Raw genomic sequence first — 27,164 nt, forward strand, 5'->3', positions numbered from 1 at the left:
TTCCACCACACTGATGCAGAAACCCAGCTCTGAAAGAAAAACAGTCGTTCTTTTCCCATTTGTGTGAGTAGATTTTTTTTTCTTTTAAAATTATTAGTACCTTGGTGAACATATTCTCTTCTCCAAAACTGCACTGTCTGGTTTAGAGTCTGCCTTAAAACTTAACCAGCTGTATGTGTTGGGGCAGAGCAGGCTTGGCCCAAGGAGTTCGAGCATCCCTTCTAGAAGGACAAGTTAACTCAGACCGCTAAGGAAAATTATTGTCCGAAAGCCACTAAAATCAATACAATATTAGTTTACCTGACATAACCAAAGAGCACTGGGGGAAAGCACCCGTACAGAGACCAGGACACTGGAGGAAACAGTCAGATACAAACCAGATGACAGGTCTTGTTTTCTTCTTGTGCCCTTCAAGACACTTCTTGTGCTCTTCAAGATATTTGGCAAAACGACTGCTATTGCTTCTGAAAGCTTGCTGAAGGTTGAGTTAAGAGGTAGCTATGGCTGTTCTCAAATGCTGCTTTGGAATAATCCTATTTACAACTAGACCTTGAATATGCATAGGCCTTAAATTACTTTGTTGTCCATGCAGTTGGGAGTTTCAGCCTTTGTGTTTTAGGAGGCACAGGTGTCTCTGAATCACCTGCCCAGGATGCCACGTCTCGAGTCAACCTAAGTACGATACCATGTCCCATTCAACATCGAGCACCATCTACCAGGCACTATTCAACTCTGCACATAATCTGTCGTTCTGAGTGAGTGACACTTCTGAATTAAGAATTTCTTCTGGAGTCAGAGACCATAACACAGATTTGAAAGGGATCTGGGCTCAGGGGCTCAGTGTGCTGCTATCACAATCTCAGCACGTCATACTTCTCCTAAGGGTAAATTAAAAATTACAAGGAACATCTTTAAATGCTAAAACGTTTTCTGAATATTAAATCATTTTACTATAAATTGTTTCTGAGATGATTATAAATATAAACAAATAAAATTCCCCTTGTTAGTAACTGAGTGTTAAAAGCCAAGAATTCACAAGCAATTTAAGCTCTTAAATAACTTGAAAGGTTTCCCTATTAAATATTGAAAATATTGGAAAACCCTTCCAAATTATAACATCGCAGACCTTGTTAATTAGGATGGTTGAAGTAACACCCTCTATTTCCAAATTATCCCACTTCCCCTTTTCAGGCTGTGTAATTTATTACGGAGTGAATAAATAATTCATAGCTACTCTGAAACCTTGGCCAAGATTGCACAAAATCATTTCTGAACAACACACTGAACTTTGTGCCACTCCCCTGGCTTTGTGTTCAGTGCCCCAGCATCTATGTTTACTGGTTGGCACACTGCTCTCAAACCTGAAATCACCAGTATTTGCACAGGAACCCAACTCCACATTCAGCGAAGTAAGAATGTATAACACATGCCAAAAACCATGAACAAAACCACATGCTCCAAACATTCTGAAGGAATTTCAGCCATTTTGTCAAATATCTTAAAGCGTGTGAGAAAAATTATGGTAAAATTGGAAATCAGTGAAAGATGTTCATTTAGAGTTTGTTTGGTGTTTTATTAAATACGATGGTAACAGACATCTTGAAAAAAAATGCTTTCATTTTCATCATTTTCAGAAAAATAGCCACTGCCTGGAAAAAAAAAAAAAAAAAAAAAAAAAAAGAAACCCAATGCTCATACTCTGGCCACAGGAATGCACACACACCTGAATTTAGGAGCTTAGGAAAAATGGCCAAGTCAAAGATACTCAACATTCCCCATACCTCAGTCTCTAATGTGGTCCAGAAGAAGAACAGAGAAAAGGCAAAAATCTGTTGAAGAATTTATCTCATTAATCATAACGACACCAACAGCACGAGTTCTGCTCTGAGTCCAGAGAAATCTCCAATACAGCACACACCTCTGATTCCCCACTGGGTGAAGTAGGTTAGATATCAATAGAGGAACAAAGACGACTCATGGAATACAGATTCATTGCAGACAGCGCTCTGAGATATGCAAGGTAGCTAATGTATATATCCACTGCTCTCTGTTTTTGTTAATAACGTTTACCAGTCAGTGTGAACTAATTTTTCTCTTTTTCACACTCTAAAGCCCAGCGATAGAAAGCTGTAGCCATAGTAACACTGATGCTGTTATTAGGGAGAACTGCTCACATCCACTCAAAAAGAAGCATTTTTAAATTGAAACAACAGCACTGAAATAGCAAGGGTGGGGGCAAGGTATTTGTTACTGTGTTGTAGAAGCAAATAGGTCCAAAAATAAATCAGGCAGTTATGTCAAAGAGACAACAAGGCAAAAGAAATCACCTGGGACATCCTAGCCCTGCTGCCATCATGAGTCCACCTTTCACTGATATCAGAAGGGCCAGGACTTGGTGCACAGTTTATCCATGGAGAGTTTTTGAGCAGCTGCTACCATGACTGTGTCTCAGGATAAAAGCAGAAGTACAGTGAAAAAAAGAAACAACAAGCAAACCCAAAAACATTTACAGCAATGCAAACTTCCTCTACCTCCACCCTGAATGCATTACAGGTAAGGGATTGGTGTCACAATTATGATCCCAAAGGCAAGAACATGCTAAAGCCTTTGTTGCAGACAGCTGTAGCAGATCCAATGAGGAACTTTTTAAATCACTGAGTAAGAACAGCACGGGCGAAGATGAACAGAATTCCTCTCCCTCTGTGCAATCCCTTTGAAGGGCAGGACCTCCACATTTGGCATGTCATCCAGCCAACTGCATTTTCTCACTTCATCACTGCAGTCTTAACAGCACTATAACCCCACTTACATACTGACAGCAGCATTAGCCAGTTACTTAGACACAGCATCCTTGACGCTCCCTCAATATGACCATGTCCCATGGTGAAGCTGCAGAACAGTGGCCCTGGAGACATGCTTAAGCTACAATTACTCACAGAATTTCTCACAACAGTCTCATAACTTAAGTGCTTTCTTAAACCAAGGAAAGATCAGAACTGGTAGCAACAGGTAACGCTACCACCTGCAGAAAGCAGCTCGAGCTGGCGAGAGACAGAGGCACAGACTCATTTTGCAGCCTCCCAGTGATGCCAGGGACCCAACGGGAGCAGGTCTGGGAGATGACCATGCCTGACATGCCCCACACAGCCAGTCTGAGCCCTATTTGCCAGTGCCACTGTTAGAGACGGAGCTGCTCACAGCTCCCATCCAAATTTAGCAAAGCTTTTTAATCAGCAAAGCCAAAATCAAACAGCAAAGCCCAGAACACCTGCAGTGATGCCCAGCATGGCACTGGCTTTTCCCTGCCTTTATTACAGTGTTCCCGAGAATATGCCCAGATTTCTTTTAAAACAGTTCCTTTGCATATTCCCTGCTGGGGCAAATGGTAGCACTATAAGTGTCTCGAAAAAGCATTTAATTTAGATTTAATAGGGCAGTAAAAATATCTATGGGTTCTAAAAGAACACTCACAGCAATTTAATGAGTACACAGGATAAATCTGGGCAAGCACTATCCCAGAAACACCGCACAGTGCCATCTTTAGAGTTCATTATCCTAGGAGATTTACTTGCTTACTTTACATTTGTGATTAAATTTGCAATAAAAGTTGCAACCCAGCTGAACCTCAAACCCCTGTTTTTCACCATGAGTTAGCAAACACAAAAGCAGAAAAAAACACCAGTGCTTCATCAACTCGTACTCATTGCGGGCCCTTACTGAATATAAGCCCCTAGAAGCTCATGTGCTGCTAACAGCCAAGCTACTGCTTCTTGCTTGCCAAATTCACTTACAGTTGCTGCCTCATTGAGGATGTGCTTTAATCATCAGTCCAACCATGCAGAACCTGCCCGTGTCTCTACTTTTCCCTCTCTACCTACTTACTCCACCCTTGGCCCTTTTTTTTCCTAACAGCATTCTTCTCTTTTAACCTGATCATCCCTCTGTGTCTGTTCCTGACTTTGGTCACATTTTGAGCTCTCTTCAATCCCTGTTTTTGATCCTGCTACTTCTGGGCCTAATCCTGCAACTGCCCTGCATGCAGGGCTACAGCAAAGCCTGCCCTCTTCCCTGCAACAGTCCTGAGCAAACAGGAGCAGTCCCAAAGCTCTTCTGTAGCTGCGCAGTCGTCTAAACTGCCCCCAGCCTCAGTCACCAAAGGAAGAAGAATAGGTGGCGCACTGCGAAAAGGTGCCTTGGCCTCATGGTTAAACTGCAGCGGGCTGGGGCTTGGGGCTGGCTGTTGCTTTATCCATTTAGATAAAAATCCATTTAGATATCCATTTAGATATCCATGTATCCATTTAGGCCACCTGTCCTGCACTGGATCCTGTTCTGGGCGGTAAGCACCTAACGGCCTCTCGTGCAGAGGACTCCTCGGTGACTGTGACTGCTCTGCTGCTCTGCAAGCATGTTTGGGATCGCACAATGTAAGGTGGGAGCCTTCGGTGGGACTGCGCTCCTGCCTTTGCGTGACACGACGAAGCCCTCTGTGCTGTGGCTCTTTCCAGCACGGCAGCACGGGGCTGCCACCGACACCAGCCCGCGGCCAGCCGGGGCCTGCTCCTGCTCCGGGGCCACATGGGAGGCTGACGGCTCCTTTCTCTCTGCAACATCTGGAGAAACCTTCTTCAGCACTGCCCACAGCCATCCGCAGGAGCAGCTTGCCTTCTCTCACCCCCCTTGGAGTGGGGCACCGATGGGCACCCTATTAGGAGAGCACTTGAAGCTCCCTGTATGAAATGGTGCTTGCGGACACAGCTAACAAATGCATCGAGGGCCTGATTAGGGAAGATGGGCTTTGAAACATACACCTTCGCCACTCGGCTGCTTTGTCTATGAAGTTCAATTAGCAGTACCTACTTCAGAGCAATTGGGGAAAGGAGCATTTATAATTCATTTATATCCTGCATTGGAAGGTATTCAGAGAAAAGGCACCCTAAGTGCACAGCATTGCTATTAATAGCATGTTTTTGCATTGGCTCATAAATACCTGCCCTGCTTCTCCTCTCTCTTTACTTTTCCCCCATTTTCGGGGAAATTACATATTTAAAAAAAAAAAAACAAATGCTAATTGGATGAAACCTCAGGAAGGAAATGTTCAAGCAACCTTTGAAAATATGATTTTTTTATGATTATGTTTATTTCAGGCAGTAGTACATGTAAACTAGGAGAAAATGAGAATATACAAATATATAGGATGTCTACAACATAATGGTCCCTTGCAGGAGTAGAAACAATAAATATTTAATAAAAATGCAAATATAAAGCCATCTGGGGTAAAACTTCTGCCATAATTTTACAGGGAGGGACCAAGAGCAGCTGGGTTAACGTCCTGAACTTCCACCAAGAGCAGGGCCTTCAGCAATTCATTCCCTGGCACCTAGAAAAGATCAAGCTGAATGATTCACGTTTTGGCAATCTTTGGCAGTCCACATTCATCATTCCAACCCAGGAGATGCAGTTGCTGCATATCGTCCTAGCTGGTGTTCCTTGACAAGCCCTCCTGACGCACAAAATGCAACAGCAGGATGGGGCCCACCCTCACCGGGCCAGATTCCCTCCCTGGCCCACCTGGAAAGCATTTTTCTGCAGGAAGAGGAGCCCGGTGCAGGGCAGGGGACATAAGCAGGGACAGCATTCGTTTGTTAGCTCAGGCTTGGGCAGCAACCAGCAAGGAGCTGTGTGAGACAGTGGACGAAGGGGCCTGAAGACTACTCATGGTATGTTTTATTTTCTTATCTCTTCAGTGTCTTTCAAGACAGGTGATCCAAATGAATGAGCTCTCTGTAAAAATTAAATACCAAACCCTATTTAACTGATCATATCATCGAGCAGCTAACAGGAAGCATAAATCATCTTACTATCTGCTTTCGTTGCGAACAAAGGCTTTTTCTAGACCTGTTGTTTAATTCAAAGAGATAGTTCAGGTGCAGAAATCTCACATGAAGCACTGGTTATGACTTGCACTGGGCTTGTGAATGATGCCTGGTCTTAGAGGCTGCAGGTATCACCTTTTAGAAATGAAGATTAATAGGATTTAATGTGGTAGGCAAAAACTAGAGCCATTAGCTTCTGGTCAGACCTGCTCATGAGCACAGACTTAACATGAAAAGAGTGATTTAAACGCAGCCGGCCGGGAGCACCGCAGGCTGCTTATCAGCACACCGACCGCCTGGCTGAGCCAGCGTGGTGGGGAGCGAAGGTGTGCAGGGTTCGTGCACAGAGCTGCTGCAGGGCACGGCGAACCCGCTGCTTTGCTTTATCCCCAGGAATGCCTGGAAAAAATCAGGGACAAAATTCAATCTCCACAAATTTGTGGCACTGCAGCTCTGCCAGAGTGCCGTGGGCCCTCCAAGTTATGCTGTGGGTTGTACTGTGTGGAAGCCTGGCACATTTATGTCTATCTCCCAAAGCTCCAACAGTACTACCTGAAACAAGGTAGCCATAAAGCAAAAGAAACCTGTGTCAGGACCTAATGATGCTTTCCTTATTTATCCTCAGGTCCTCCATTACCATGGGAAATAATAGGAAGTGCCCAAATTTACGGCTGTGGCAACCTCCCAGGACAAAGGTGCTCTACAGTGGCAGCGAGACTGCCAGAGCCCAAACCGGTGTCAGCTTGTGAGATGTCACAGGAGGCAGAGATCTTGCCCTGATTCTTGCTGCTGAGACTTGGGCCCTTGTAGTACACGGTTTGCTCTGAAAAGCGACACAGACAACACAAGGTTTTTCTGTGTGTGCTTCGGAAAGAACAGGTGACTTCTCTGACCACCTCGGAAAGGAAAGGTGGCTTCTCTGATCACCGGCTCCGCAACCTCATTTCGACAGCTGGAAGAAAGGCTGTGATGTTTCTGGCTTTCACAACACTGACAGTGCAGCGTCTTAGACTTTGCCTTATAGCCACATCAAACCTAGGCTTGGGAGACTGATGTCCTTGGAACTCTTCCAGTGGGAGAGCACCTGGCTGTCTGCAGAGAGGGAAGGGCCTCTCCAGGAGGGAACTCGGGCTCTGTTATCCCTGCCTCTGGGTCCGCTGCTGGCAGAGTGTTCCTCTGGCACAGACTGCGGAGGGGCAGCCCTGCGTCTCAGCCTCCGTGCAACCAGTTTCCGTTTGGGAAGTGTGTTCCTGGCGGACTGCTTAAATGCCAGGGTCTGAACAGCCCCAGAGGCTGCTCCTGCAATTTGAGTTTGCAGGGGCAGAAAGGGGAAACCACAGTGGTGTCTGGCAGTCTTGTTAGCGCAGACTGAACAAGCGTTAATGGGACCATAACAGCTGCAATGTCAAGCACCAAACATCTAGAAAATCCTTTTGCAAGCATCCTGGGAAAATCACCGCTATCTTACTCATCTTCAGCACTCGGTGACAAGTTCAACATAAACACCACCACTTCCTTCACTGTATTGGATTTTAAAAGACATACGAGATGTCTTATGGTGCTAGACCATGGAATGTCCCCATTCCTCTGTGGCCATACGTCATGCTTTGCTCTTTGAGCACATTCCCATTAGAGGCTGTGTACAAAGGCTCTGAGCAGCAGCACAGCACAGAACCAGACACCTTCCATCGGGGCAAAATACACTTAACGCCCTCTTCTTGTTTCTCTGACACAGTGAAAGTCAGGACGCCAGTCAAAGACAACCCCTCACCACCTTTCTGCTTCTCTTTTCTACTTCTGTTCTTCAGCCCCGCGCCACGGCCTTGCTCTTCGTACAGCTGGAGGGAGGCAGATTCTCTGCGGGTTCCTGCGGTGCAGTGGTACTCAAGCCCACCTCTTCTCTTCCTGGGCATGCCGTGACCTGGACACAGCAGCAGGACGGCAGCCTAGCAGCACGGGCAGGCACTCCTGCCAGCAGCAGTTTGCTGCCACTGCAATTCCTTTGTACCTCTGCAACAGTGCAGTGAAATAATAGTGCCACAAAGAGGTGTACGTGCATTTCAGCCCGCCTCTGTTGACATCCCAGCTTTGATAGCACAACAGCACATTTTAATGGTCTGTCATTAAGTGTCGGCAGTTTGCTCTTCCTCTTGTTCATTGCCCAATACATAATAATATTTTATTTTCATTGACTTCGATTTTAAATATTCTATCTGGGATTTGTTTAAAAAACTTTTATCTGCGAGTAGTTTCCCACAAGGCCAAACTTTTCTTTTGAGAAGGATTTGGTAACAAGTTGAGTGGGCTGGCTGATTCCCAACCAATTATTTATTCCGAGAAACTTCTTCTGTTTATGAGCAGACTGCAAAGTCCTCGGGTCTGTTTCTCACTCGGAATTATTCATGGGTTTTCTCAGTGACAGATAGTTGGTTTGCAAAATGTGTTTTTCACAATTTTTCACCCAGAGAAAGCTCAGTCACTCAGGGAACTGGGAACGTGACAATCCATACAACAAGAAATACAACACTGCATTGCACTTGTTATGGTGACACAACGCAATACACTGTCACGTAAAAATACCTAAGGATGCTCACATCCTAGGAGAAATGTTTTTATTATTATTTATTTTATTTTATTTTATTTTATTTTATTTTATTTTATTTTATTTTATTTTATTTTATTTACTTCTACCTGGACAACTTAGTATTTCCATAAAGGGACATCAGCAGGTCTGCTTCTAGGACCAGCTGTACTCAGGCCCCTTCAGGATCCTGCCCTCCTTTTCAGGCATCCAGCCTGCTTTAAGGTGCTCAAATAGCTCGGCAGGGAACAAATTGTGCTTCGCAGACATAACCTTTGTGACCAAAATGAAGAGACTGCCAAAAGGCAAGAAACCCAGCCAGAAGTGATCAGATGCTACCAGGCTCTCTGCAAACGAGCTACCAAGCAATATGCCTCCAGGGATGGGGGAGAAGAAAGCAAAACAGAGACGTGTATGTACTATAACGCACAATGAATCTGTATGTAGTACAAGACACTACAGATGGAGCATTTTCATCCATCTTGAGGACCAAATAGTCCTCATCAGCAACTTCAAGCTAAGAGCAGAGAGAACTAGGCAAGGAACACTGTGCTCTATTTTCCTGGGGTAAAAATGTCAAATATTAGCAGGAAATTGGACAGAATACACATCTGGGTGACAAAAGTCTTGATTAGTGCTGGCAAAAATTTGGGGATCAGTAATATGCTTTCATCTGGAGCTACAGGGATCAAAGAGGTTAAAATCAGAGGTTAGCACTTGACATTACAGATGATACAACCTATTTGTTGCAGCTCATTGACTTTACTTCTAAAGGTATCTACAGATGGAGACATTTACTTGGCTACGAAAAAGCTGCCTATACAGGCTGTATCCCATTCTCTTGAGCCTTGCCTAAATGAGAACTGCCTTTAGTTCAGGGAAAGCAATTAAGACAAAATAGTGAAAATATTCTAAATACGAGCAGAAATGTTCACTTACTAGAAAATATATTATTAAGCACTGTAAACAGCTTATGCACAGATTATAACAGGTGCGGATACACAGCTCCATAGTAGCTGGCAAGAAATAGCAAACACAAATAGAAAAACACAATGTATGTTTCTGATATATTTAAAAACAAAGGATGTGTCAAAAGACCCACCCAGTATGTGGTGCACATAATCTAAGGTCTGCATAGATTAGATAATTATGCACCGACAACATGAACAGATCCTCCAAGTAACACACTACGAGCTAAAAAACCACCACATATTGGCATCTTCTCACCAATGCTCCCCGAGGTCAGGAGACTGAGTAGTTAATATGCTATATTTTTGCTTTTTAAACAATTTCTATAAATCTAATCTGTTTATATGCTGATATATGCTGACCTAAATTATTATTACATATATATATATATTTTCCCCCCTAAAATCTGTCATCAACTTGTTCTAGAACACTTCTCATGTCTTTAGGTTTATACAGCTAATACCCAAACCCCAAGCCAAAAGATACCTGACACACATTTTTTGCCTGTGGAGGGTGACTATCTATCAAGGGCAGAGCAGATTTCTTCTCCAGAGGCAGTCTCTGATTCAAGACTTGATGCTTTCTTCAGACACGTCATCTCACTAACCACAAACATGCAATACACGCTTCTTTTCCATGAAAATATACACTGAGATCCCTGCCCCAGGGAAGCCCATTGGCAATCTGCCATACATGCCATCAAGGCAACAATTTTTCTCTTATTTTTATCGTAAGCACACCTGAGTAGTGGTCATAAACCATATCAGCCTTGATATGATGCCACTTAGACATATTTATCCTGCAAGTTTTTATTTGTCAAGAATAAACATTTTGAGGGTTACTTCTTATAAACTGTTATTTCACCAAGCTATATATTTACACAGACATAATTTGCCAGTCCCTTTGTTCACTCAACAGCATCCAATTATCCCCTGAACTCCTTCACAGAACACTTAATTTCCCACTTTGGCAATTCCTGCTGTATTACAGCTAACCTTTCCGCTCAGGCTTCCCCTCCGATCTGTTAATAGCTCTGGCCTTTAGGAGCTGCAGAGCAGCCGGCGATTCCCACCGAGCCCTTACAGCATGGCTCTAGGGCCTTCCTCCCTCACCGCACACATCGCCTTCCTCACCTGTTGTCCTGCTACAGCCCTGTCTTTCCTAACGCAAGATATTTTCCCCCATTTGACCAGTATTTTCTCATTCAGGCAAGATATGATTGAGTCGTATTTGTTGCTGCTTCATGCACTCCATCAACCTTTACATTTTGTTTCTTCCAAATTATAGGCTACAGTAATACATACCCTGTAACCACGCATTAACATTCAGTCTATTTTTATTTTGCATAAATACAAGCACTGACTTGGAATTACTCCTGCTTCAGCAACAGGGGAGGAGGGAGAAAGAGAACAATTCTGCGATGAATGTTGCCCCAGCTATGCTCCTCCAGAAGATGCCTTTGGCCAACACAGAATCGGGCCAATGCTGACTGCTTTTAAAACATCCCTGATTTTTTTCCCTGTCTTTAATGCAACTGTAACCAGATGCAGGCTGATTTCCAAATATCTTAATTAGTAAACCCTGAGAAAACAAGAAACACATCAAATTGATCACTATTTCGAGAACAAAACCAGAAAGCAGCCACCTGCACTAGCATAGGGGTCTTCCATCTCTTTGAGGTATCACTGGGTTTTGAAATTTCCCTTAACAAACAGCTTCATTCTTAAGCAGTAATCCACTTTTAAAAATCCTCTTCGAGTGTTCTCAGACTCTTTTTAAAATGTCTCTCCCAGGCCTCCCTAGTACCCGGCACTTGTTTCAAACCAGCTGCCATGGAAGTAACGCAAAGCAGCAGCCGATATGCCAAATGCGGGGGTTCCCTCTAGTGGTGACAGTGCTGGATCTTCTCCACGGGACACAGTCCACTGGAAGAGGGACCCAACAGGGCTCTTCTATGTTAAACGCAATCTAAAATGCAGGCATTTGTTCTTTATGCAGAGTTTTCATTTTCATCTTGTACCCTTTTTCACTGACCTTCTTCCCTGCTTGCTTCCTCTTCACCTCCTGATTCCTTTTTCATCCCCCAGCATCCATCCAGAAATCCAAACCCTAACTCTCCTCAAGCTTGACAGCAGGCTTCACAAATCAGTGGTCATTTGGAAACATCAAGGTGTTAGGTGAGTGCCTTTATACCAAACTGGAATCCTTTGGTATTCGAGTCTAATGCCAGTTTTGCCAAAAGATCTGCATTTTGTGCTATTTTCACCGGTGCAGATTAACTAATTAATAAGCAGGAGGAACACACACGGATCTGGCACACCAAGTGCTCACTCCTCTCTGGCTGTGACAGCACACCACAAAACCTCAACATCCGTACTGCTCTCACTGACCTCAGCTCTGAAGAAAACCAACATGCAAACGCGAGAGCTCATCAGCAACGAAGGATGCTCACCCATCGAGCACGGTGGCTTCTGTGCAGCCAACAACGAAGCAAGCTGCTGGCTGTGAAGCTTTCAGCCCTGTGCTCGGGCAGCAGTGCGGCGCTGGGGGCTCCTAATGCACAGAAAACACCACGCTCAAACTCTGTATTAGCCACAAAAAATGCCTAAGCTTCCCTGAAACTAACTTCCTGTGGCAGGAGCCAGTAGTCTGTCCCACTCATTCATCTTAGTTGGTAATTCAATTATTATTATTAATATAATTAATTAAGCCCTGGTAGGATGGGCTGGGTTCTGTTCTCAGATGATTTGTGAAAGTCTTGCAGCCATCTTCAGGAAGATTCACACCTCCGTGCTTGTGTGCATCTGTAGGAATGTACAAGGACTGTCAGGCACTATTTTTGCTCCCTGCTATCCCGCAATTTGTTGGCATTTAATCAAAGGAGAAGATTTTATTCTACATGGTGCTACAGAAAGCAAGAGGTAGTGCACGGTCATCATGGACAAGACCAAATAGAGCCAAGGGAGGGCAAAATCCACTTCTCTTCTTTACCTAGTTCCACCTTTTCCTGCCAGTGAAAGAGCTCAATGATAATTTGACAGGGCTTCTTTGGGGCAATAAAGGCCAGACATACCACACGCAAGTCAAGATGGAAATCTCCTGGCTGGCATCGGTGCGCTCCCAGGGAAGGGCACTGCAGCCTGGCAGGAGAACACGGCAGTATGTGGGAGAGCAAGAAGGACGCTTCTGCGACAAGCCTTCGCAGGCAGCACAACTTCAGGCTGCCCCTACACCTCGGATATGCCAAACCACATCACCTGGCAATCTTTGTTTTGTGAAGTTGCTCAGAAAATGTCCGGGGAGCCGTGACAGTCTGGGAATTTGCAGTCCTGCCAGCTGTCTCTTAGTGGTTTCATGCTTTTGCTGCCAATCCAGGCTGTCAACAAAAAATGTATTTGTTATAACCCAAAGCTGGTTTTCAAGCCACTGAATGACTTGAGGTCAACTGAATGAATTATGAGGTCTGGTGTGAAGCTTCACTTTTCTTACTCAAAACTAACTGACTATCTCAAGATATTCTGGTTACAGCAGCCACAGAAATGGACACTAGCTGTTGTCCCATAAAAAGCTGTGTAACGTAGGAGGAAGACTGTGATGGAGCCAGTTTAAATAACGTGTTTGGTGTCAGTTTCCAGCAAGCTGCAAAGCCCCATAAGAACTCTGATTCCTTTTACTTCTGATAGCGTAGGAAAAACAAAGTTCAGAAGCTACTTGTGATTGGGGATACTGGAATAATTTGCCAGTGGCGAATCAGATATTGATGACATTAGCGTTTTAGTCTGATTTAAGCCTTCCAACTTCTGCTAGGGAAGGATCTGCTGATACCGTAAACACAACGATATTGATCTGTCTCAGCTGCGGACCAGCGGGAGCTCCCCATTCCCCGGCTGCTGCCCCAGCGAGCGCTGCCAGCATGCCCGAGGCTGGCGTGAGCGGGGACCTGCCCGACAGCGCTGCTCGACCCACGCCGGCTTCCTCATCTCTGCCAACGTTCAGCTACGACTTAGGCCTGGCTGGCACAACGATGTCCCCTTTGCTGACACTTCTGACGGACCCAGTCAATGCGTTCAGACTTCACTTCTGATTATTTCCAGGTCCTCTGGCTTCTCTGGGACTATTTCCAATTTATGTAATTGTTAGTATTACGTGTTTGTTCTGGCAGTATAATGTTCTTTCTTTTCTCAGTGCTTCATAGGTGTCTTTAAAACGCAGGGCAGAGGAGAAACACAGTCTGGATATCTACCTTCTTTTGTTTCAGGGCTCTTCTGGAAAACCTCCTTATTACTGGACTTCCATGACCATGTGCAGTGAGTAAAATGCAGCATCATTTTTAATACAACATCAATAAATATTTTAGCAGTAATTCCTTATTGCAAGCCTTAAAAAAATGAAGCTACCTCTATCACATCAGTTTTTAAGTAAAGTCCGTAAGTAAATGCCTTTGATAACAAGGTTTTATGGTGCAAGCCAGGAAGATATTATTTATAAACAGAGATATGGAAATTATTTATTACTGTCACTGGAAAATGTTACACAACCCTTTTTGCATTCTTCGTACCATCTAAGAACAAGCACAATTTTCCTTTGCCTCCTACAAGGCAATCTCACGCGGTAGACACGCTGAGTTATGAGCCCAAACAGACATCAATCACAGTGGAATTCCACCACTCTTGAGCTAAAAGGCGGGTAAGATGGTAAAAAGAGAGAAAAAAGAAACAGAGCAGAAGTGACAAATGTTATATAGGTAACATTAACATTGCTAATACATATCTTGTTATAGCTCAACATCAGCAAGACTGGCAGAACCATCCTCTTTAAAAAAAATTGTTTATGCTTAATAATTCTCATTCATTAATGCTAAGGAGCTTGAAACTGTTCCCAGTACCCAGCACAGCGCTGTTGGCAAAGCAGCTTTCAATCCTGTGAAAATGTTCTATTTCTGTAAGGCAGCTTAATCAGTATTAATGCACTTCTTGTTCACTGAAAGGCAGTAATCACCAGAAAGACACTTGGTATTTACGTGGAGCGATGTATGTAATTCCATCAGAAACGCACTGCACTTCAGTATTCAGGATAATGTTGCTAATGGCTTCCAAAAATTGCCCATTTCATCCAAGTATCTGTCTTCTAGAGCCTTCTAACTAACCTGTACATGTCTGGGTTGAGTTTAAGGCAAAGCATAAGGAGATCCTATTTTTATTATTAAATGAGTAAAAGCCCCACTTTTCAGCAGAACACTACCCACCAACACAGTCATTTCTCTCATTAAATGAAACGTTCAAATTAAGGAAATTCTCAGGTAAGACCTCAAGTCTCTCAATTAAGGGCAGGCACTCAGGTTCAAAGCTAGAAAAACCAACACCACAGCACACGGAGTAACTTGAAACAGAACTTCAGCTCCAGTTAAGTCCCTGTGAAGCTGACGCTGTAATCCACACCTGAGAAGAGAAGCAGTACGAGCTCAGGTGTCTGCGGCAGAGCTGACAGGGTGCCGGGCCGGCCAGCCCTGCGCTGCCACACAACGTGGGCTTTGCAGCACGCTCGTGGCATTTACACCCTGGCTCTCACCTAGGCACCAGCACCCCAAGAAAGGAAAAGGACACTTCTGCACCAAGCTGGGAAGGTTTTGAGATGATCCACGTGGCACCCAGATTGTAACCAGCAGACAAGCAGGGCCAGGGACTCTGTGGACTGCTCTGCACAGGAAGAAGTGGATGAAATGCTGAAATTGAGCAGGTAGTGCCTCCTAGGGTCTGGGCAGAGATGTCTTCTCCTTCACACAATCACAGCTGGGTCTCTCAAAGCCTTTTTCTTTTTTCCCCTCCAGAAACCAAGTGTTTCCTTCTAAAGGCAGCCACCACTGCCTCCCTGCTCCATGTAACAGGTCTGCAACAAGGCTACCATGAAGTGTCAAGAAATGAAGGAGGCTGCAAATCCCTTCCCAGTTCAAGAGGTTTCAAAGCTATTTTTTCACCTCCAAGGAAGAAGCCCGAATGGCACCTGCATGAGCAAAGTGGGAAGAGGGGATTCAGAGCAGAGAAATATGCTTCAGCCTGAAAAATAAATAAATAAATAAATAAATAAAGCCATCTGCAAACCATGTGAATGGCAGAACCTGTGTGTGTGTAGAGCTCGCTAACTCCGCCATTAGGATGTTCTCCTAGGAAAAGAATCTGTCTTCACTAGCAAGCCAGCACTGGGTCAAGTCAACCAGCCCTTGGAGGTGCAGTTGGAGCCTGTGCTCCCTGCCAGACAGCCCAGCAAAGCATGGGGCTAGCAAGAGTTCCCACTGCTTTCAGCAGCCATGCAGTGCCCCAGGGAAACCCAGAGCACCGTGATGGGGCACGCAGGCACAGGGGGTACTTGTAGCAGGCAGCACCTGAATGCATTGCTCACACAAACATTTGGTGCAAAGAGACACATCCAGACTGGTACACCCATGTACCCCCAGCCCTCCAGAAAGCTAAGGACTTGATTTTGTGCGTGTTTTTTTTTTTTTTTTTTTTATTATTACTATTTTTATAGGCCAGCACAGAATGAAGTGTGAGGAGTTTGATAAATGCAAAGACCGTGGTGCCATGGTTACCGGTGACACTACACTCCTGACTGAGCAAACCAGCAAGAATGATTTCTGTATAAACAGAATTACTCAATTATGTTAGCTGGGTGTCTATAAAATGTGATGCAATTGGATTTCACAGATGCAGGATGCGGTCTGTGTTTGCTCTGGCTGTGTGCAGACTCTTCAATAAATACTCCTCCGCTCCGCTCAGCGGTCACGCTGCTTTCTGCCCAGCCTCCCCTCTCACACCAGCTTTGCACTGACAGGCAGGCAAGGGACTGAGACCGAGCTGGCTGCTATTGTGCCTTTGCTCCTGACTCCTCTCCATATTGTTTCAGGCAAAATAAAATGTACCAAAATAGATTAATCTTCCCTCTCTAATGGAAAAATATGTATTTACCTTGAATGACATCATAAAGCCCAATCAAAGCACTGTGATTCTGCAAAATAGGCTCATTTCTGTCTCAGTGGTTGCAGCTTATCTGGCTGCACTGTGAGCCAGACGCAGGGCAAACGTCAAGGCTAGGGCAGGTTGCTGCGGACCCAAGTGCTGAGTACCTCCTAGGACTGGTATTTCACAGCCCTGTTCAGCACTCAGCCAAGCTCACTGACACACTTCTCCATTGGTTTGTAACGTGAAGCATGTCTCATCATCTTACTATGTCTCTCTTTCCACAACTGCAATGTGGGAATAACATGATAATCATCTTTCTCACAGAGGTCAGAGATCTGCTGGTAAGCAGCATGGTGATACCCAGTTATTTCTACTTACGAGACACAAAGTTAAGTCTGAGGACAGAGATTTTGAATGCAAGCATGTGAAGGCTAACATTTTTTTCCAGAAGCAGGAGGAAGAGGAATTGGCCACATCCCTGCACCTCCCAGCTCAGCACTCTGTGCAGCTGCAGCTTGCAGAGGCAGGCAGTCAGCTTGGATGTTCAGGATTTCTCACCAATGTCACCAACCCAGGAATGAGAATCCCAGAGCCTGAACCATTCCTTGCCGGGGACAAAGGTTTCCTTCACCGAATGTGGCAGCAATCACTGGAGCAATGGTCAAGAGACAAAAGGACATTGACACAAATCCCCACAGGCTCCAAGGGCTCAGCAAGATCCCGCTGTGACCTGAGCACTTGCCTCTGTCTGGGATGCGGGGTGATACGAAGGGAGACTAAACCATTCCTGCTAACTTGAGCATTATGCAGCAGCATGAAGCATTGATTGAAGGCACGAATATAACTGAGATCAGCATAACTTCCAGCCCCAGAGCAACATGCTGACATCTGCCTCTGGCTCTCAGCCAAGATTTACAGCGGAGGGGCTGTGCCCTGTCCTGAAAAGGAGGTGGTTATCTACTGTGCGTGTGGTGTACAAGCAGACTGCACGCACCTGGGAGCATCTGCAGGTCCACTGCGTGGCATCCGTGGGAAACGTCCAGTACAGAACTACACTGAGGGTGGCAGAAGGTGCACTGGACAGATCTGCTCACTTTGTGTCAGAAGCACAATGGCTATATACCACACCCAAACAGCAGAACTGCTGCGAGGACTTACCGATGGTTGCTGTTATCTAGTACAGTCTCTAGTGACATGGGTTTTACAGTCATAAAATAACTCAAAAATGGGCCTTAATCCCTTCTTCATGCCAACATGGCATTGCAAGTTAGAGGAGCTACACCCATCAACAGCTTGTCACCAGCACAGTCAAGCAGATGACTTCTCCAAGACTCTGGGGTGACTTCATTGTCAAGTTTTTTTGCTGGCATGCAGAAAGGGAAAGACAGTTCATATTTTATAGCTTTGTCTTCCCTTGTACACTGACAGAGGTCTAGAAGACTTAATCTTTACTAGAGGGATACTGCGGGGGTAGGAGTGAGGAAACAGCATCTACATTTGTGGGGGAAAAAAAAAAAAACACAAAAAACACACAAAACTTTGATGATAAATTGCAAGAGCTTTCTTCTTCTGAGTTTCTGCCTTAGGAAAGTAATCCTTGATGGTCTGAGACTAATCCAAATGGAGGCTAATCCAAATATAGCCGATAAGTATCACTCAGTAAGTTTTATAAATAGCGCTTTTTCATATCTCAGTTCACATCTCTACGATCCTTATCCCTTAAAAGCCTTTGATCGGTACTCTGAAAGGAAACCTGTGGAATCCCCATCTTCTCCTGTGCTGCTTTCAGCCACTTCACTGTCAGATCACCACTGCAGACAATGCTCCCTAACCTTCAGAGGCTGGCCATGGATTCTGGAAACAGATAGGTTACGGTGTCCCTCCCCCTGCCGCTGATACACAGGATTTATGAGTACTTCAGAGATCCCTGACCTGAATTCTTTTGAGCAAATCAAGTAAAACATCTAAGCGTGTGCACACACAAGAGCATAGACTAAATGGGGCTCACAGACTTTAACGCATTCCTGGATTTGATCCCTGATTGATGAAAATGCTGTTGTAGGACTAGTACACAACAGCGCCCACAGAAAGCTGAGAAGAGATATTATTTCATAATATTAGTTTAGTAACTTTAATGTTTTTGTAACTTTGCTCAAAAATTATCAGTATTTACTTATTTAGACTACTAAGAAAAAGTCTCACAAAAACTGTATGCAAAAGCTTATTAAAAGCAGAGTACACTTCAAGATTTTGCATGGGCCATCTAAGCATAGGTGGGCGTTACAGAACAGAGGTGCAGCCTGATAGTGGAAAGATTTTATATCAGGCACTTTTCATTTAGCCACTTTCTCCAATCTCCTCCATGCTATTATGCTAGCTTCGCAGATGAAAACAAAACTATGATTAAACTATATCAAAACTGGAAAACATTAATTCTCAACTAAACAGGTTTGCTAGCTAAGGGACAGCCTACAGCCCTTCTTTTCATGATTCCTTAATCAGTTTTACCATTCAGCTTCATTAGTGGATATAAATACAACTTCTGCTTATTCCTTCCCTTCTCTTCCCACAGTCGCAGCAAACACCTCTGTGTTCCCCTCATCCTGGGACAGCTGGATACAGTAAATGTTAACGATTTATTCCACGATTTTTTGAGAAAACCGTGTTTGTCACATTTTCTGAAGTTTCTTTTGCCAATGACAGGTGAGGCAGCATAAGCAAGAGGGGTAAGCTGAGCCCAGAGAGGTGTGCTGGCCCACCAGTAAGCTGAGGCATCGGGCACACTTGTCACTGTATTCAGCTTGTTTGCTTTGACAGAAGCTGTAAGGAAAGTGGCCAGGGAAAGGTGCACATTTTGAGTCCCACACCCTTCCAATACAACCCATATGCAAGACCGCTATGGGATTAGCCCCTTCAACCGAGATAAAGTCTCAAATGACTACCTAGAAACAATTTTAACCTAAAACATTAAGTCTGCAACATATACACAGATTATGCTCTCAGGCTCAAAAATCATGGCTGTTTTTTCCTCAAGTGTTTGCTCTGCCCTGTATTGCTTTCCCTTCCTGTCCCAAAGGCTTGCTGAGTGCTCCCTGTTGGTACCTGAGTAACAGCTGCCTCTGTCACAGCCACCGTGCTGCCCCCATCCCGTGGGCTAAGTCTTACAGAGCACAGGAGGCTGACTCAGAAGGCTGACCCAGCCACGAGACTGGGTGACCACATGCACAGGCAACACACCCACAGGTGAAGGAGACCTTCCTGTGTTCATATTAAACGTTACCAACACCCAAAGTACACAATGACAGCAGGCAGTAAAGGCATTTTCTCTTTCTTAGGGCAGAGCACAGACAGCAAGGTCTGGAGTGTGAGGAGGGCATGTGCCTGCCCTTCAGCTCCAAGCTCAGAGGCCTTGGTAGCCCTGCTGGTGATTTCTGATGCAACCCGTGATGCAGAGAGCTGACAAGCACTTGGCATCTTCCTGACAAGTCAGAAACATGCAAGGAAAGGGATTACTAAGCGTGCCAAAAAAGACGGCGCAATCGAAAAATCCTCCTCTGACGAAGCAGGCAGCCTGTCATCAGGATTAGCACCCTGACCATGATGACTTTGGATGGTCCAAATGAGTCGAAAAACACTTCTTCACCTCATTTTTACCATGCATCAAAAGAAGCTAATTTTAATATAACATGGAGAGATATAAAGAGGTGCCTATAGAAATGCATTTAGGGAAGTACACGCAATGTTTTGCTTTCTGAATGCTAAAACAGAACATGTGTATGCATATACAAATTTGTCCATATTTACAACCTTCTTGTTTTCCAACTATCCATCCAGGGAGAACTGCATATACTGCTTTATCTTTCATTCCACAAATGGTTTGTGTGCGTTTCTAAGGAACTTGTATTTGAAATAAATCTACCCTATAATAGTATCCATCTCTCAGAAAAGAGCCATTGTAGCAACCAAGTTCAAGGTGTTGCTCTCTCCTAATGATAAACGCAGTAATAATGGGGTTTTGATGTGTCAGTACTCCGACAGTCTCGTAGTGGAACGTCAGGAGGCAGGAGCCAGCCAAATGTAACTAGTGAATTTTTAGAGAGTACAAGTACATTTAAATCTACCTTACTGAGGTAGCAATTGTGTCACCTCTTCACATCTGCTAATTTTGGTTATTTCTAAGGCACTCACATGGTTGGACTTAGGTGTTAGACAGTAATTATATATAGGACTGTGAGTGAGAAGAACAACATTTTCACAATCACTTCCAATGCACTGATTTCATTTTTACACTTTCTGCTGCTGCTTTTCTGTTTTTCTCCTACACTTTTTATATCCACTGCCTTTTCCTGGTTGCAGATAGGTTTTGGGGACTTGACAAAATATGTCAAAGACTTCCACAGTTTGAGTTCGGGTGGTTACTCTGGAGATCTAGAAAGATTTCTTCTGGGTCGTAATTTTTTCCTGGACATCAGAGAGTTGTTCCTGTCTTTACCGAGGTTCGTGGAAGCTCCCTGTTCCCCCACCACACATCACTCTGAGTAACTGTCATAGGAAAGCCTTGTTACCTGCATAAAACATTGTGACAAACCCCTACCTCCTCCCCCACCCCCCCGGAAAAGGGGGGAGAGGGAAGGAAGAAGTGCTACAAGTTCAGTATTGATTTTATTTACTCCTACTTTCCATCATCCTGATGCTTTTGAAATTGCTACTTCTTTCACTGGTTGTGTAAGGCAACATCTATAAGCTGTGCAACAAAAAAGTGGCAGCATAAATGCGTAAAACCTTCAAACAGTGTAAGTAGGGAAAAAATCAGAGATGCTGTGAGACAGAGAATTAGAAATAAAAGCATTCAACTAGGCGTTGGTCTGAAGGCATGCTGGGGGTATCAAAACATTGCATAGCATATAGTCAATATTACAGAGATGAACAAGAGAGGCTGCATTTAATGATAGTTTTTCTCACTCATTTTACTGCAACTACAAAGCAACAACTCCCGCTTGACAAAGCCAGGGCTGGACAAGAACACCTGCCTGAACTACAAAAACACTTCTTACACAAGAAGAAAAACTGAATGGAAGAAGGGAATTTTTCAGACTGGTAAAAATCAGAGTTTGAAAACAGCCATTCAGTTATGCAAGTTGTCCTGACTCCAAAGTTTAGGAGAACCTGGATAAGTAGCACTGCCTTTAATCCCCCCCTCTCCTTTCCCCAGCAGTAACATTTTGCACCTCTCACATACTGGTGTGGAAGGAGATGGTTCATCACTGCTCCACCATTCCACGTGCTGGTGGAAGAAGTTCCAGTGATGGAAAATTAGCCTTTCTCTGGAAAAAGCATCTGCTTTCCATTTAAGAGGTCACCTTCATTTGGAGAAAGAGGGACTGTTTGTTTCCATGGGATTTGCTGCATTTCTCTGTGGAAGCTGTTCATCATCCCAGTTCCCCACACTTCTGGCACCCTCTCCGTGGACTTTGCTCCAAAACCGCATCACAGCAGCTCACAGGGGAGGAAAACCACAGCGTGCTGTAGGGCTCACCACAACGGCAACTTGAGACATCCCAACTCCATCTCTGTTCTCAATTCCATTTCTATCCAAAATGTCACAGATCTCCACAAGGAAAACAACACTGAAATAGACAGCTGATTTTTTTGAAAACACAAGCCCAAGATTTACTCCTATAATGCTCAGGCTCTGAGCAGGAAAAACAATAGCTGTGATGCTGCAGAGAATTCAGCTTGAATTTAGTTCCCGCTGTCTCGACGTCTCTCCTGCCTCCAGTGGGTAAGCCTTCTGTTACCCTGATCTTCTTGTCTTCAGCACCAGCACGTCAATAGCCTGCCCAAGGTCTCTCTGGCAAGATACTGGGGGTGAGAGGAAGCAAAGGGACATATCCCCATCAGAGACCTGCTAATGGAAGTGTTTTGGAGGGAAGGGACCACTGGAAAGTCATTTCAACTCAAGGGAATCTGTAGGTATAATAATCTCTACAGTAGATGGCATAGAAAAGTGAAATGAGGTTAACAAAAAAAAAAAAAAAAGGAAGTATGGGTTGCATACAGAATATTTATTTCAAATCAAATCTGATCCTCAAATGGAAACTTCAGTCTGTGAGTCTGGACAACAAGGTTTCATATATTTGCTCTCCAAATGGACCTATCAAACCTATTCACAGCTTCACTGGAATAGATGAGATCCCACAAAGCTGTCTTCCTTCTGTGGGCTGAACACAAATAGTACTCACAGGGGAACAAAAGACTTCTCTTTAAATTCCAAAATATCTCCCAGCTGCAATGTGGATTTTGTGGGTCAAAGTGAAGATCTGCAATAGCAGCTTTACATTTAGGTTTGCATCCAGCTGTTGCGTAACACAGCCATGACACAGGTAAATACAGACCATTTTCACAGTCAGGTCATCTGAAACATGGAGCAGCTGAATGACTTGATCACAAAGCAAATCCATTGCAAGAGAATTAAATAGAAACTGAGTAATAAGACTACTGTTATATTTATTATTAAAAAGAGGTTATTTAAGAAAATCATTACGGCTTTTACATTTTTCCTGGTGTAACTCAGGAGGACCACTAAGTGGAAGGCCACCTGCACCACTCAAACAGAATTTTCAAAGCTGACTTGCAATGAGATTTTCTCTAGCTTTAAACTTCACTCTCTGTGAAAGAGAAAACCTAACAAACATTTTCCTTGTTTAGCTTTTAAAAACAAAACAGAACAATAAATCTATTTTACTTAACATTTTGGGATTCCAAGTGTATTTTCCTCTGAAGCTTTCACTAGGAAAAAAACTAATTCCTTGATGAGCTCTGTGCCTCAAGATTGTGTTACTCTGCACACGCCCAATGAGAACTATGGAATTAGGCCTGTAAGAAACACTGCATTGCTGGGTACTTAGCGGAAAGGCTCAAAATTCAGATTTGCTGCCCAGTGGCATGTTTTGATAATTCAGTATCTATTTTCATGCCAAATCAAGATGAAAAAATGAAATATTCATGAATTCTGTAGAACAACAATGCACTTCATAGTTTTTCTACAAAGAGAATTGACTTTTCAAATTCCCTTATAAGCTACTTTCTGTTACTGGGTTATACCTTCTCCTGGAAGTTTGTACGGGGACCAGCAGTCTTTATTTTCCCCTTTGAGACATTATACCCTGTAGGGTACCCCCCTTTACCCTCTACAGTTACCCTGGTCTCCATGTCAGGGTGATGTGCATTTCCCAGTGCAACGTGTGCACGGGGTGGGGACGTACAAACGACTGAGACGTTTGGGATTAGTTTAACACCACCTTTGCCTATGTCTTCTGGGCACTCTGCAGAGCAAAGCTGAGTGAGATGCTCTCGAGTGGCAGTTCGAGACAAAGCATACTGATTTGTTACTGGCCATGTTGTCACTTCTCCAATACCAGACATAATTCTTGGAGACTGTGTTGCCACCAGCAGTTTCACAGGAAATGCTGCTGGGGCCACATGACAGTGTCATCCCATCCCGCTGACATTCTCCACTTTATGGTTTGAATATGCATGTATACGTTAATTATAGCCCCTCTCTGACTCAAACCCAGAGCGACTCTTTCATCCTGCAGCTATGAGGAGCAAGCCATGCATGCAAAGACAAAGGCCGTGTCCTCGCACCCACACCAGCAGCCTTTAAACACTCAAATTTACATGTTGGGAATACCAATTGCAGCCAGAGTAAACGAGTTAAAAGGAGTCAAGGCTTTTCAGGATTTTTTTTTTTATCCTAAGGGGACATCAGAGAATTAGGTGTACAATGAGCTTCACAACCTACAGGTGCACATCCTTAGCTAAGAAGCAGAATTAATGACTAGGATTAACAGTGCCAGGGGCAGCAATATAAATACAGCAGGCATTTATATACATGGGGAAGTTCTACCATGTTGGAGTTTCTCAGTATCAGAAAACAAGTGGTTACCTGTTATAACTATGCAGTAATAGCATATTGTCTTTACAGATGCTTTACATTAACAGCATATAACAATTCTTACAGCAGGGTCACTTTAGAAACTATTTGAAAATGCACTGCAATTAAGAGCATATTAACAGGTTCAGCATAAGAGAGTGGCAGGATACGCCTAGGACAAACTAAATGGAAATCAGTCACTCCAAATTGATTGCGATCATATCTGGTCTCCATCGAGAGCCAGTAATTACCTGCATTTATCTCAGGGGCATTTGCATCATACACATCTGTTAACCTGTAACTAGAGTGGAGTGTATGGCACCTCATGCTTAAACACAAGTGACGGAAGAGAGGGAAGAAGAATCTATTTCCTTGCTTGTTCAGGCAAGGTGCTATTTACCAGCAAGTTAAAAGACCAGGGCACAGGCACTTCTGATTAGAGAGAGCTTTTTCATCATGAGGGATCAAATATCAGGCCAGGGGTGCAAGGAAGCTGTCGTGCACCCTTCTCCAGACACTTTGCAGGTTTCTGCTGGATGAGGCCCTGAGCAACCTGCCCAGCCAGACTCCTTACCTTTTTGGTTTGTTCTTTGAGGCTGAGCAATCATTGCTTTCTTCCTGGTAGATTGCCTTGAAGTTGCTCTGAATGCTTACCTAATGCAACTACAAATATCTCAGAGACTTCAGGAAAGCTGTGTTTTATATAGACCACAAAATACTGTACTGGAAGCAAGAGAGGAGTTCAGAGAAAGGGAAAATACATCATACATATAGCAACATCATTTAAATCCAATTCTGATGCTTGCATTTATCTCCAATGTTTTCTAACAGAAATTAGGTATTATTTTCCTTCTGCACAGCAATAAACACTAACAATCAGCAGCAACATCTGGGCTCTGCTCTTCTTAATAGCAATTTCATGCAGTTATAACGTAAAGTACAAGAACTGAAATTGGAAATGAAACAGAAATGATAATTTGGCACTTGAAACTTCACTACAGTGGTGCAATTTTAAGTCATTTTAATTGTAGACTTCTGCTCTTAGGTTATATTTTACAATAACTTTATTCATCAAGAGACATTTTTTAGTCATCATCGCTCATGTTTTGGGGAGTGGAAACTTATTTTTCCTTTTCCTTTTTAGAGAAGCCTATGGAACTGAAGTCACTTCAAACCGAGATCCGCCTGTATTCAGAGTACCCCACTCACTCTTCCCTGCAGCACATCAGGATGAATAGAGGCACATAAGTTTCCTCTCAGATGAGGCACAGACTGACTGCCAGAGCTGCTGCTGTCTTTGCTGGACCTTTGACATCATGTACTTGTTAGGAGGCAGCCCACCAGAAAGCATGACCAGGGATGGACGAGGCTAGGTACAGCACTGACATTTTACCTACCATCACTTTCCACTGATCTGACTAAGCTTACAAAGGGCACGTGTTGAAAACCCTCAGGGGATGATTTACAACATCTGCGAATGACAAGCCACCACCAGTGAGTGTGCAGCCATGCCTGTGCAGCACTTCAAATAATACACTCCCAGGAATTCCCCTTCAGTAATAAAAATGCAACAGCAACCAAAACTCTAAGGGCACAGGGCCCTGTCCCGCACCAACTTTATCATGGAGCTCTCTGGAAAGCCACACAGCAGCAGATGCTGGTTTGAAGATGCTTCATCTGATCTGTAACTTCGCTGCAAATGGAGCCGAGTGCATAGTCATGCTTCAAGTATCCCCTGCAGAGTAACTTCTTTGCACATCAGTTTGTACAGCTGGTACCCCTAAGAACAAGAGCAAACCTCTTATTTCCTTCACCAGCACAATTTTGTTCCACAAGGACTTCAAGGATTGTCCCCCTTTCTGCTTATATTAATGATTTTGCCCTCCTTGGGCAGAAGGAAGGGTTCACAGTTATAAATACTGTATTATTTTTCCCCTTTAAATTCCACCTTAGTGCATTATGAAAATACCCTCAAAATTAACAAAAATGATGCTGCTGGTTTGCAAAAGCCGCTGTCCAGCATCTACTCAGCACTGATTCTCATCTCAGATGATGTCTCATCTGTCACTCCTGCCTCTTCAATCATACTTAGAGAAAAGCCTTGGGGTTTTATTGCTGTTTGGTTCACCAGCCTCCTGCAGGAAGCCTTCTTGTTTCATTCCCTGGTAGCCCCTTGAAACTCCAGTCCTGGCCTCACAGCGGCTACAATAATACAATTCATAATAATTCAGGAAGCAAGCTCATTAGCTACAAATGTATGCAATGTTCATTAGCATTTACCACATAGCTGCAATTAGTAAATGTTTGCATTAGGTCTCCTATTTTGTTATTCCTTGTTTTGCCAGATTAACACATGATGCGTTTCCTTCTGTCTTGTCGTTAGCCGTCTGAAACTTTTCAGCAGGGAATTACAATTTGCATTTCTTGACTTAATGTTCATTATTTCATCAGAAAAAAAAAAAAAGAATCAAAACATTTGAGTCTCAGGATTTTTACTGAGACTCAAAACCAAATAATCACCAGTGCAGGCTGATCCCAAAATCTTTGGAAAGATTCTCATGTACTTTCATGGGTCTGAAAAAATATTTTGTACCTTTGGGTCAAACGTTGCTTTACAATTAATAGGAGATTTATTGTTGACTTCCAGTAACCAGAATTCTACTTTATATCTCCACCTGCTTAACAAATGTGAAATAATCTCCATCTGCCTTACACAAGTCAATTATTCCTCTTACTGCTGCTATCAGGCAATAGAAATAATATATTGGACTGACATTCATTTAGGATTATTTATCCAGCAACTTCACAGTGACACTGCAGGTATGACAAGTGCATAGGAAAATCAC

The 27,164-nt window shown here is 43.8% G+C and overlaps 1 long non-coding RNA gene across 1 annotated transcript in view; it reads right to left on the minus strand.

Annotated features, from left to right (window-relative positions):
- LOC311434427 overlaps window positions 1-27,164 on the minus strand; it is a 452,952-nt gene that overhangs the window by 140,637 nt on the left and 285,151 nt on the right. Inside the window, exon 9 of the long non-coding RNA XR_014691476.1 lies at window positions 25,935-26,098. This is a non-coding gene — a long non-coding RNA (uncharacterized lncRNA). The remainder of the gene's footprint in view (window positions 1-25,934; window positions 26,099-27,164) is intronic.

Source organism: Aythya ferina (assembly GCF_964211825.1).
Source record: "Aythya ferina genome assembly, chromosome: 3".
Classification (NCBI taxonomy): Eukaryota; Metazoa; Chordata; class Aves; order Anseriformes; family Anatidae; genus Aythya; species Aythya ferina.